The sequence below is a fragment of the Panicum virgatum genome, chromosome 4N (assembly GCF_016808335.1).
Source record: "Panicum virgatum strain AP13 chromosome 4N, P.virgatum_v5, whole genome shotgun sequence".
Taxonomy (NCBI): Eukaryota; Viridiplantae; Streptophyta; class Magnoliopsida; order Poales; family Poaceae; genus Panicum; species Panicum virgatum.
The window spans coordinates 14,492,508-14,503,790 of NC_053148.1; positions in this window are offsets into that span (position 1 = coordinate 14,492,508).

Here is an 11,283-nt window from a genome sequence, read left to right on the forward strand (position 1 = left end):
AGTGATTTGCTATAGATCAGAATGTCATCAAAATATACCACAACAAATCTGCCAATGAAAGCGCGTAAAACTTCATTCATTAATCTCATGAAAGTGCTGGGTGCATTAGTGAGACCAAAAGGCATGACTAACCACTCATATAGACCGAATTTAGTTTTAAACGCTGTTTTCCATTCATCTCCTAACTTCATGCGAATCTGGTGGTAACCACTACGCAAATCAATTTTCGAGAACACAATTGAGCCACTCAATTCATCAAGCATATCATCTAGCCTAGGGATAGGATGACGATATATGATAGTTATGTTATTAATCGCTCGGCAATCTACACACATGCGCCAAGATCCATCTTTCTTAGGAACCAAAAGGATAGGAACAGCGCAGGGGCTCAGGGACTCACGCACGTAACCTTTGTCGAGCAATTCTTGCACTTGGCGCTGAATTTCTTTAGTTTCTTCAGGGTTGGTCCTGTATGGTGCACGATTGGGCAAGGAGGCCCCGGGAATAAGGTCAATCTGGTGCTCAATCCCACGAATTGGTGGCAGCCCCGGTGGCACCTCCTTTGGAAAAACATCCGCATACTCCTGCAAAAGTTTAGTGACAACAGGGGGCAAGGAAAGAGGTATGTCCTGAAGTGAAAACAAGGTTTGTTTGCAAATCAAGGCATAGCAAACAGCAGTGGTAGTATCAATCTCATCCAAATCAGATTTAGTAGCAATGAAACATGCCCCTTTCAGCTTGATCTCATTTCTGTTATCATGAACAGATTTGGCACTTCTCTTTTTGTGCTTCTCAAGTTCGTTTGCCACAATCTGATTTTCACTTTTAGCCTGTTCCTGATTCTTCATTTTACTAGCTCTAGTAAGTTCATCTTTTAAAATTGCTTCAGGAGACATTGGATGCAACACAATCCTTTTATCATGGTGTTGGAAGGAATACTGATTTGATCTACCATGATGCATAGAATCTTTATCAAATTGCCATGGCCTTCCTAGCAGAATACTACATGCTTGCATTGGCACAACATCACATTCAACAACATCTTTATAGGATCCGATGGCAAGATTAATTCGCACAAGTTTTGTTACCTTTGCCTTACCGGTGTTATTCAGCCATTGAATGCAATATGGATGCGGGTGTGGTTGGGTGGTAAGCGCAAGCTTCCCCACCATGTCGCTGCTGGCCAAGTTGTTGCAGCTACCTCCATCGATGATCACTCGACACGAACGCTCTTTGATGACACACTTTGTTTGGAACAATGTGTGCCGCTGATTTTGCTCCGCTTTCTCCATTTGTGCGCTCAGCACACGCTGCACAATTAGGCTCTCATAGCGGTCGGCTTCAGCTGCATTAATATGTTCTTCCGAGCAGCCCTCACTTCCTGCATGGTCAGCCGCAAGCAATGCAAGTATATCTTCATCAAGTTCACTAGCAGATGAGTACTCACCATCATTTTTTACCACCAAAACACGCTTGCTTGGGCAGTCACGCATGACATGTCCAAATCCCTTGCAGCGGTGGCACTGAACATCTCTTGTTCTACCTGTGGATGCCACCGATGAAGTGGTTGCAGCAGGTTTTTGCGTTGTCTTTGCTGCTGAATTTGCAGGGTTGTCACGAGGCTTGTCGCTAGAAGGTGGGGCTGCTGTTCGAGCTGACGATGAATAAGGTGCAGCAACACGTCCAGTTGATGGAATGCTTGAGCGGGGCTGCGTGGAAAAATTCCTCCCTGCAGAAATGTTAGTCCTGGTACTTGCACGTCGTCCCTGCACTTCCCTTTCAGCTTTGCAAGCAAGATGGAACAAACGGGTTATGTTAGTGTACTCTTTATAAGCAAGGATGTCCTGAATTTCCCGGTTTAACCCGCCCAAAAATCTAGCCATAGCAGGTTCCACATCCTCCTCTAAATTGCAGCGTAGCATGCCCATTTGCAGCTCTTGATAGTATTCTTCTACACTTTTAGTACCTTGTTTTAACTGCTGCAGCTGGTTTAAAAGATCACGTGCATAGTAAGATGGAACAAATCTAGCCCTCATGATCCGTTTCAAAGCATCCCAAGTTTGTGGCATGTTATTAGGATTTTTCTTGCCATGTTCTATCCACCAAACGGAAGCAAAATCAGTGAATTCACTAGTTGCAGCCCTAACACATGCATTTTCAGGAAAATCGTGACAAGTAAACTTTTGTTCAACAGCCATCTCCCAAGTAAGATAAGCATCCGGATCATATTTACCATCAAAAGAGGGTATCTTAAATTTTATCTTACTAAAAGCAATGTCATTGTTATGTACCTCATGTGGACGCTGTCCACCCATACCTCGACGGTTACGACGTAGACGTCGCTGGGCTTGATCCTCAACTTCGGTGTCAGCAGCATAATCAGCGCCTGAATTTTCTGCGATGTCATCATTCTCTTGGCCAGGTCCTCTATGCTGATCATTCATCTTCGCGTGGAGCTCATCAAAGCGCCTTAGAAGAGCAGCGAGACTCTTGTCCACGCGAGCAACCGTCGTCTCCAAACCTGCAAGCTTGGTGTTGTTGGAAATCTGTGCGGCCTCCATTTGCCCAATCTTCTCATTTATCACCTGCAAATCATTATCAATTCCAAGGGTGTACTCCCTCACTTGCTTTTGAAAATGTTGTACAATGCCTTTGGTGCGAGGTGTAAGCAGACCTCCACCATCCTCATCCTCACTCCCTACACCTGCCATGGTTAGCTTGCAGCAAACAAAGTCACAAGAAGTTGCCTACCAACTAAAGGAAATAGGTGGTGGCACACTATATGTTCACTCACACTTAGCCATTCAAGTTCTTACATGTTCTTACCAAGCAAGGCAGGAGGTGTCGGCAGCCAGCAAGAACAACACAAATGGTTACACAAGCACAACCCCGTGATGTAGTAGATAATTTGTGGAGCTATAGGTGGCTGCAAACAAGGCAAATCAAGGTACAGCTAGAACCACATTAGTCAAAGCAAGTTGAATAGACATTCATTGATGGTCCTATGCTGGTCCTAGTGCCAAATCAAGCTAGAGACGTGAGCCTGAACACAAATGTTGTCACACACCAAGACAGCAAGGAATGCAAGAAAACAACAGCTCTATTCCCTTCACTTTTTTTTTTCTCTTCTCTTCTCTTTTTTTTTGCTCTTTCTTTTTCAGGGGCTAAAACTCTTTTGAAAACCCAACAATCCAAACAAAGGGATTGCTGCACACAACTCCTTTGAAATCAGTTCCAACGTCTCAACTTTCAGACAGCAGGTCGCGAATCTCAAGTGCTATTGCGACGAGCTCAGAAGGAGTTAGGGAGCAAATTTAGATCCGTTGGAAAGAACACGAGATAACCTTTCCAGATTGTATTTAAACATTTGAATCGGACATGTAAAACGAGATATAGGACTGTTTTCTTCCAGTGCTCAGATCTGGGAATATGGATTCGTGGTGGCAGAAATGACAGCGGAAATATGAATAGATTTGGTGGATCTCGTGGTGACTAAAACGTGACCAGAACTCAAAACTCTAAAGATTGAACCACTAAGAACCAGCAACTAGCCCAAACAATGCAACTGAAAACTCAACAAGCAAAGAACTAAGCAGAACAGCAAAAGCTCAAACTTGTTGGTGGGATTTTCAGATCTAGCCTATTTTTGTGTAGTTTTCTGGACTGTAGGTAAAGGAATGGGTAGAATCTCTCACCGAAAAAACCTTGCTCTGATTACCACATGATGGAACCCGCTAGGGTTTGCTCCCGATCTTTCGATGAGAGTGGGGGATAACTCGATTTGAGGAGGATCGACGTTGTGCTGCCCGACTACAACACCACAAGGGCTGCGCTGCGCCTTAGCGACAGTTACACCGCCTCCAATTTGTGTTGTTCTTGCTGTGCCAAGAACAACCTTGAACCTGCAAGCAAATCGAAGAACAAGCAAGAACAAGTGGACAAGCAAACAGCACACAGACCTTGCCCAAAGGATAAATCTGATACACACGAAGTTGGGGTTCTGAATCAAGCAAATCGGGTGGTCTAATCGACACACGCGTTTACAAGGAAGTAGCAGCAGCTAAACTTACAACCAAACAAAACCCAAGTCTCAAATGGTGGCTGCTGGTGGTTTATATAGGTGGGGGAGCAGCCAAGAGGCGTGGGGGGTGTAAACCCTAACTTAAAATGGGCCCCTAGTGGGCTGAACTAGATACAAGGGCCTCAGCCCAAGACTGGAAGACTGAACGTCATTTTGGCGATTCTGCTTAGCTCCTTTGGAATTTCATCTTGAGGTTGGATCCATCTGAAAGTAGACTTCAGGAGCTTTCCAACAAGTACTCATGGGCTTCAAACAATATTCAGAGCTAAGAGTTATGGCCTTCCGAAGTTGCCCCTTCCTGGAGGTCCGAACTGGTATGGTCCGATCTGATCATCCACACTCGCTTTCTTGTGTTTGCTCTCCCTCCAATCTGGTTCATGTCCCAAGTTCCTAAGAATAAGAAAAGCATCACAAGAATTTAGTAGTACCCCATTCATGGATGATGGTTTATGGACAGCGAGGAACGAGTTTACCTGATAATTTAGCTCTCGTGCACGAGCTCTTGTCATTGGTCCTTGCTGCGTAGTAGGCATGGGTGTATCATTGGGAGGGATGTCCTCATCAGTGGCCGGGACCCACCTCCATTTACCAGGATCACCCCGGGCGGAGCCCCGGAGTTGGCCAGGGTCGCCCAGACCAGGAGGGTCCACCGGACGACCCCGGAGGCCACCACGCGTGGCCACACTGGTGCCACCCCGGGCGCCCCCGGAGACGCCCCGGAGAGCTCGGATCGAGCAGAAGGCCCCGGGACGCTTTGGGATTCACCGGCCAGTGTCTACGGCCACCCCGGGATCTCCCGGGGTAGCCCCGGACGGCTCTGAAGGTGGTGGGACCCAGGTGGTTGCTATAGTAGGCCCGACAAGACTCCTGCCAGCCTGACATGGGCAGGGTAGCCTGGAAGACGGCGCCCGCCAAGCAAAGGGTGCGTTCACACTAGTTAGGGAGCAACAGAGAAGGCAGATGTAGTCTATAAATATAAAGATACCAGGACATGTAAAGGGACCAATCTTTTCGGGACCTAACCAGTACATAGGTTCCGGGCTTGGACTTTGCAACTCGGAATCATCAAAGAACGAATCACCACATACACAAGACGTAGGGTATTACGCCTCCGAGCGGCCTGAACCTGTCTCAATCCACCATCTCAAACTCGCTTCCTTAGGGGGAGATCCTTGCGCGGTTTATACCCCTGCCTGAATCTCTAAATGGGGGTTAACAGTAATCCCTGCTAGCGGTAATCACACACCATCAGCTGGCGCGCTAGGTAGGGGGTATAGCGCATAAGATTTCCTTTTTGTGAAGCTCGATCTCGTAGGAATCCATGGCGAACTGCTCCGATCACTCCGATGGCGAGAGTGGCAACGAACGTGCGCATCCGCGCCATGGGCTCTCCAGCGCCCCTCCTCGTCTGGGGGCTGGGAGCTCATCAACTATGATCACGCCCATCCACCGGGCGGTGTCGAACGTCACCACGCCGCCGCGGCTTGGCGCACCTGGGACCGAGTCCGGCGGAACAGCGTCGGCCAACGCCCACGTCGCCCATTTCTGTGTAGAGGCACAGGGCCGAGCGGCGCGGCGAGGGCGATCTTTAGCTCGCAGCCGCGGAAGCATTCCTACTGGTGAAGTGCTCGTTGCAGCGCGCGCTTTGCTCCGCCACCCTCCGCTGAGGGCTGGAGCAGGCACTCCTGAGGGGGAATGGCTGGATGAGGCGTTCACGGAGAACTTGAGGCGGGTCAACTAGCCCACCAAGTTCCGGCCGGATCTGCCCGAGAAGTACGATGGCACCATCGACCTGGAGGAATTCCTCCAGGTCTACACCACTGCCATCTAGGCGGCCGGAGGAGGCCCCTAGGTCATGGCGAACTACTTCCTTGTCGCCCTCCGGGGCACGGCCCGCTCGTGGCTGATGAACCTCCCACTAGGGTCTGTTGGATCCTAGGGAGAGCTGTGCGAGCAGTTCGTCACCAACTTCTCCGGATCATTAACGCGACCCAGAATGCGCGACGATGTCCTCGCCGTCCGACAACGCAAGGGCGAAACGCTGCGATAGTACATCCAGCGCTTTAGCCAGGTACTCAACACCATCCCCCACATCTCGCCGACTGCCGTGATCATTGCGTTCAGCGAGGGAGTCACCAACAAGAGGTTGGTGGGCAAGCTGGAGACCCACAACATGGAAACTATCTCCGAACTGTTCACTCTAGCGGACAAGTACGCTCGGGAGGCCAAGGCGAACAAGTGGAAGGCTGCCGCCGTTCTAGCCGTGGAAGGGCACCCAAGGCAGCCACCTAGGGGAAACCCCGCGGGTGGCGACAGGAAGCCTGGCCCTCCCCGCCGGGATGGTGACAAATGGTGCAAGATCCACTCCACCGACCGGCACGACCTCACCGAGTGCCAGCTCATCAAGGACCTCACGGCCCGGCGTCAGCGGGGCCGCGATGATCATCGACCCGACGATCGTAACGATCAAGACGACCGCGACCAAGCTGGCACAGGCGGTGCTGGCTTGGGCTTCCAGGAGCCGCAGCACGCGGTCGCCACCATCTTTGGTGGGGCAAGTGCACCACTATCCTGGAGGAGGGCCAAGCTCTTATGGAGGGAGGTTTGCGTGGTGTCCCCGGTGCCCGAGGGCTCGCAACCTCTCAAGTGGTCGAGCACTCCCGTCACTTTCGACCGGAGCGACCACCCCTGCAACACGACAGGCGTAGGCCTCCTCCCGGTCGTCGTGATGCCCACCATCAGGAACATCGGGGTCGGGAGGACTCTGGTGGATGGCGGAGCAGGCCTCAACTTGCTATCACCAGAAGTCTTCCGCAAGATGCAGATTGGGGAGCGCAAGCTCACCCATCTGCCCCTTTCTGTGGTGTGACCGACGGGAAGACTGTCCCGTTGGGGCAGATCGAGCTGCCCGTCACGTTCGGCGGGAGGGACAACTTTCGCACGGAGAACATCACGTTCAATGTGGCGCATTTCGACCTCCCCTACAATGCCATACTTTGGCGCCCTGCGCTTGCCAAGTTCATGGCGGCGGTCCACTACGCCTACAACACCCTCAAGCACCCCGGCCAAGCCGGGGTCATCTCCATCAAGGCCGACATAAAGGGCTCGGTTCACTGCGCCGAACGGCTCTACGAGGTGGTGGCGACCACGTCCTCCGATGACGTGGAGCGCCCCAAAGCATCCGCCCCTCCGTCGACGAAACAGCGCTTGTCTCCCGACAGTTCCACCCTCGTCGAGGAAATCATCTCGCCAGGAATAGAACCGGGGGACAAATAGGGAGGCGCACTCGTCACCTCCCCCTGGAGGGTACCGACGGGTTCGCATACAATCCGTCCGATGTCCCCAAGGTTCCCAAGAAGGTGATCGAGCACAGCCTCGCTGCACACCCCGGAGCGTGACCTGTCCGACAGAAGACACAACACCAAGCCTGAAAGGGGCAGAAGTTCGTCTGCATGCCCTTTGGGCTCAAGAATACTGGTTCGGCATTCCAACGGACCATGCGCGTCAACCCACAGAACTCCCAGTCCCATGGTGTCGCAACACACGAGGGGGAGGTCCGGCAACCGGGGCCCTCCCCGCGGGATCTGACGGAAGTTTTCAATAACATGCGCATCACCCCGTGACGATGACGCAGCTCGTCATGCTACCATGCCCCTCCTTGTCGGGAACATGGTACTGCACCAATTCCAAGCATGAGAAGGGACGAACAAAACTCCCACCCACATGGGAAAGAAAATCCACATCTGTGTAATGAAACTGGCCCGGCGTGCCTAAAGGTTACCGACAAGGGCGGGGTACGAGCGCCTGATGATCGGAGAACCAAAAAATCTTTGTAAGTCTAGTATGTAGATAGCGGAGAGTCTTCATGCTTCGGCTTAAGGGCCAAGTAACCCGAGGCCACCTCGGGAAGCTTGGCCCGGGGGTTCCTTCCTACCTATGCACCGCTTTGCCTCATAAACATGCTTTGAATTTCTTTCAAATTCAAAACAATTTATAGGTCCTGGCGTGTGGGCGAAAAAGGACTCTCTCGGTCGGGTCGGCATGCTGGTCGCGGGGCTCACAGGCTCTTCCCGGCTAACTTTGACTCCCTGCTTGGTCTCCGGACCCCGGGATCAGTTGCCCGCCGGGAACCCTACGCTCCCACCAACTCCTCGCGCTGAGAAGCTCCAGAGTGAAACAAGCAAACCACCCCGGGGCATGGGACTTTTTTGCAATAATGAAACAAACAATGGTAGAAAGTAAAGTTTTCTAGATACAGAAAAGGTCGAAACCGACTGGGGTCTCAGGATCCCAAAAAGGGGAAACTTTATTGCTTTTTCTTGCATGTACCCAGTGCAGGACATAGACCCGAATGGGCAAAACTGCAACAGAAGATCCCCTACAAGGGTCACCAGACGCAAACAGAAGGGAAAAGCTCTCCACTCGGGCATGACGGCCAAGCAACCCGAGGTCACCTCGGGAAGCTTGGCCCGGGGGCTCCCGCCTACCTAGGTACACCTTGGTTTCTTAGTTGCAATAAACATGTTTTGAATTCCTTGCAAATTTAAAAAAAAATTGTGTCTCACTGTGTGGGACGCCTAGTATCATGAAAGAAGGACACTCTTGGCCGGGTCGGCATGCTGGTTGCGGGGCTCACAGGCTCTTCCCGGCCAACTCCGACTCCTTGCTTGGTCTCCGGACCCCGGGATCAGTTGCCCGCCGGGAACCCTATTCCCTCACCAACTCCTCGAGCTAGGAAGCTCCGGAGTAGTGAATGGGCAACCACCCCGGGACGCAAATGTTTTCCACATAAAGAACAACAGCAACAAGTAAAGTTTTCCACACACAAAAGGGTTGGATCTGACCGGGGCCTCAGGATCCCAAAACAAAACGAGAACTTTTATTGCTTTTCGTATGTACATAGTGCAAAGCACAGATCCGGATACATGAAGATGCCGCGAAGAACTTCCTGGTCCGCCAAGAGCACCACGCTGCGGCCAGAGCGGGGCTACCGCAAGGCCAAGTGGCCTCACCCGCCGGACCGCGAGCAGGAAGGGCTGCGGGGCCAATATGTGGCCCTGGGGTGCGGGAAGAGATGAGAGCATATGCTCTCACGCACCCCGGGTTAGCATATTGGAGCAACTGCTGAAAGCAGTCGCCCCGCTGAAGACTCTACCGGAGGCTCTTGACGACCTCCGCGCAGCCGACGAAGCGAATGACGTCCTCCCGTCAGGGGTCATTGGAGGAAATGGTAGCACTGGGGAGGACGAGAAAGGCTCCAAGCCTCTCGTCTGAGCCAACAACATAAACTGGCCCAGCCCAGTGCCGACACCAGCATCAACAGCCAGCTCCATCATCTGGCTGGAGACCGCCAGCTAACAAGGAAGATGAGGATCCCTCATCGGCCGACCGTGACCTCGAACAGACGGCGGCTGGCGGGGGGCTAGCAGTCCCTGAGGAGCAGCGGCGGCCCAGGGAGTACCACCTCACCGCGTGTGCAAGCCTACAAACGCCCTCCTCCCTTAGTGGAGGAAGACGTCAAGCCGGCGACGCGGTGGAGCAGCAGCTCCCTCATCTAGGTGCGCTACAGACCCCGACAGTAGTAGAGGCAGAAGGCAGCGGGCACGAGTGCTTTGAGGAAGAGCACTCGCAGCCGCACTTCCTCTTCCGGGGAAACAAGACCCCCTTCGATCCCTCTCGACTACACTAGAATCAGAGGGGGATGCTTCAAGGGGAAGCCTCCCGGGCTGCCACCGGAGGACCGCCTCCTCCGCGCTTCGAGAGTATCATGGGTGCCTAGGCCCACGACGCCGTTTCGACCCGACTCCACTACACTGGAAGGGTGGGGGACAGCCGTACACCATGCTTTCTGCCGACGGCGGAGAGCACGGCTACAAATGCAACCCCAGGGAGGAGCCCCGGGGACCCGCCATGGAACTCAGATCGGGTGGGTCAGCCATTTCTTGGCTAGGGCTAGGAGGACTTGAGCTTGTAGAAGCCCCCTGCCTGGCCATTTATAGCCTGGTAGGGGTCACGGGCGGTCCAACCGGGGTCTCCCAACAGGGCCCTAGAAGGATCCACTGGTCCCCAAGGAGCACCCCCACTTTGGTGCACCCTCTGCCTCGCCTAGCTCCTCGGATGGCACGGTGGCAGGGCGAAGCGAGCACGACAACTGCTCCGGCCCGGCCACGCGCCCTGGTCAACAGGACTGGCAGCAGGGCATAGGTGCCACGGGGGTCCAAGCACCTGGTCGGGCCCAGGGCATGCGCGCCACGACGGCCGCTCCCCCTGACCCAACTCTCTCGTCACGTCAAGGGAGACGATGCGGACCTCGCTGCTGAGCACCCCCGGGTGGTTGTAGCACAGCGAGGGAACGCGCGGTGTACCGGCTTCTCACAATGGCGCGGCAATAAAAAAATGACGACAGCAAATGACACGATGAGCCGGCCAAGGCCACTCGTCACGATCAAAGGTACTTCCATCAAGGAGTTCATTACAAGCGCACAGAGGCACTGAACATCTACATTAAACAAAAGAAGACAAAGGAGGGCCCTACTGGCCGACGGCCGCCGCCTCTGCCGGGACCTCGGGCCGGGCCTCTGGGTCTGCGCCATCCCCAATGGGCACTGGGGCGAAAGTGTCCACCACCGCTTTCGCCACAGCCTCGGTCCAGGAACGAGCCTCCACCTCGAGCCCTTCGACGATGCCCTCCATGGCCTCCTCCACGGGGATGTCAGGAAGGCGGGACCACAGGCCGGCCAGCGTGAACTGCACTGCCTCCGTAGCGAGCGACCGGGAGCTCTCCTCGATGGCCTGCTAGAGCATGCCCCCGAGCTCCCCCAGCCGGACGACCACGAGCTCCATCTTGGGGAGAAGGTAGAGCTCATCCAAGGCAGGATCGCCCCAGGGCTCGAACTCGACTTTGCCCAGGCCAGTCTGCTCCCAAGCCTCCTTGAAGCGATGCGTCAAGACGTGCACTCCATCGGCAAGCTGGCGAAGCTGTCCCAGAGCCCGGGGCAGGTCCGCTGAGGGGTCAGCCCGGGCAGACTCCTGCGCCACCGCCTCCAGCCGGGCGGCTCTCTCCTCGGCAGTCGCCACACGCGCCTCGGCATCAGCAACCGCCGCCTCCGCAGCGGCGACACGGCGGGCGGCCTCCAGCTGCTCGCCCTCGAGGAGGATCCGGGCGTCCTTCACCTTGTTGGCGGCGTCCAGCACAAGGGCTG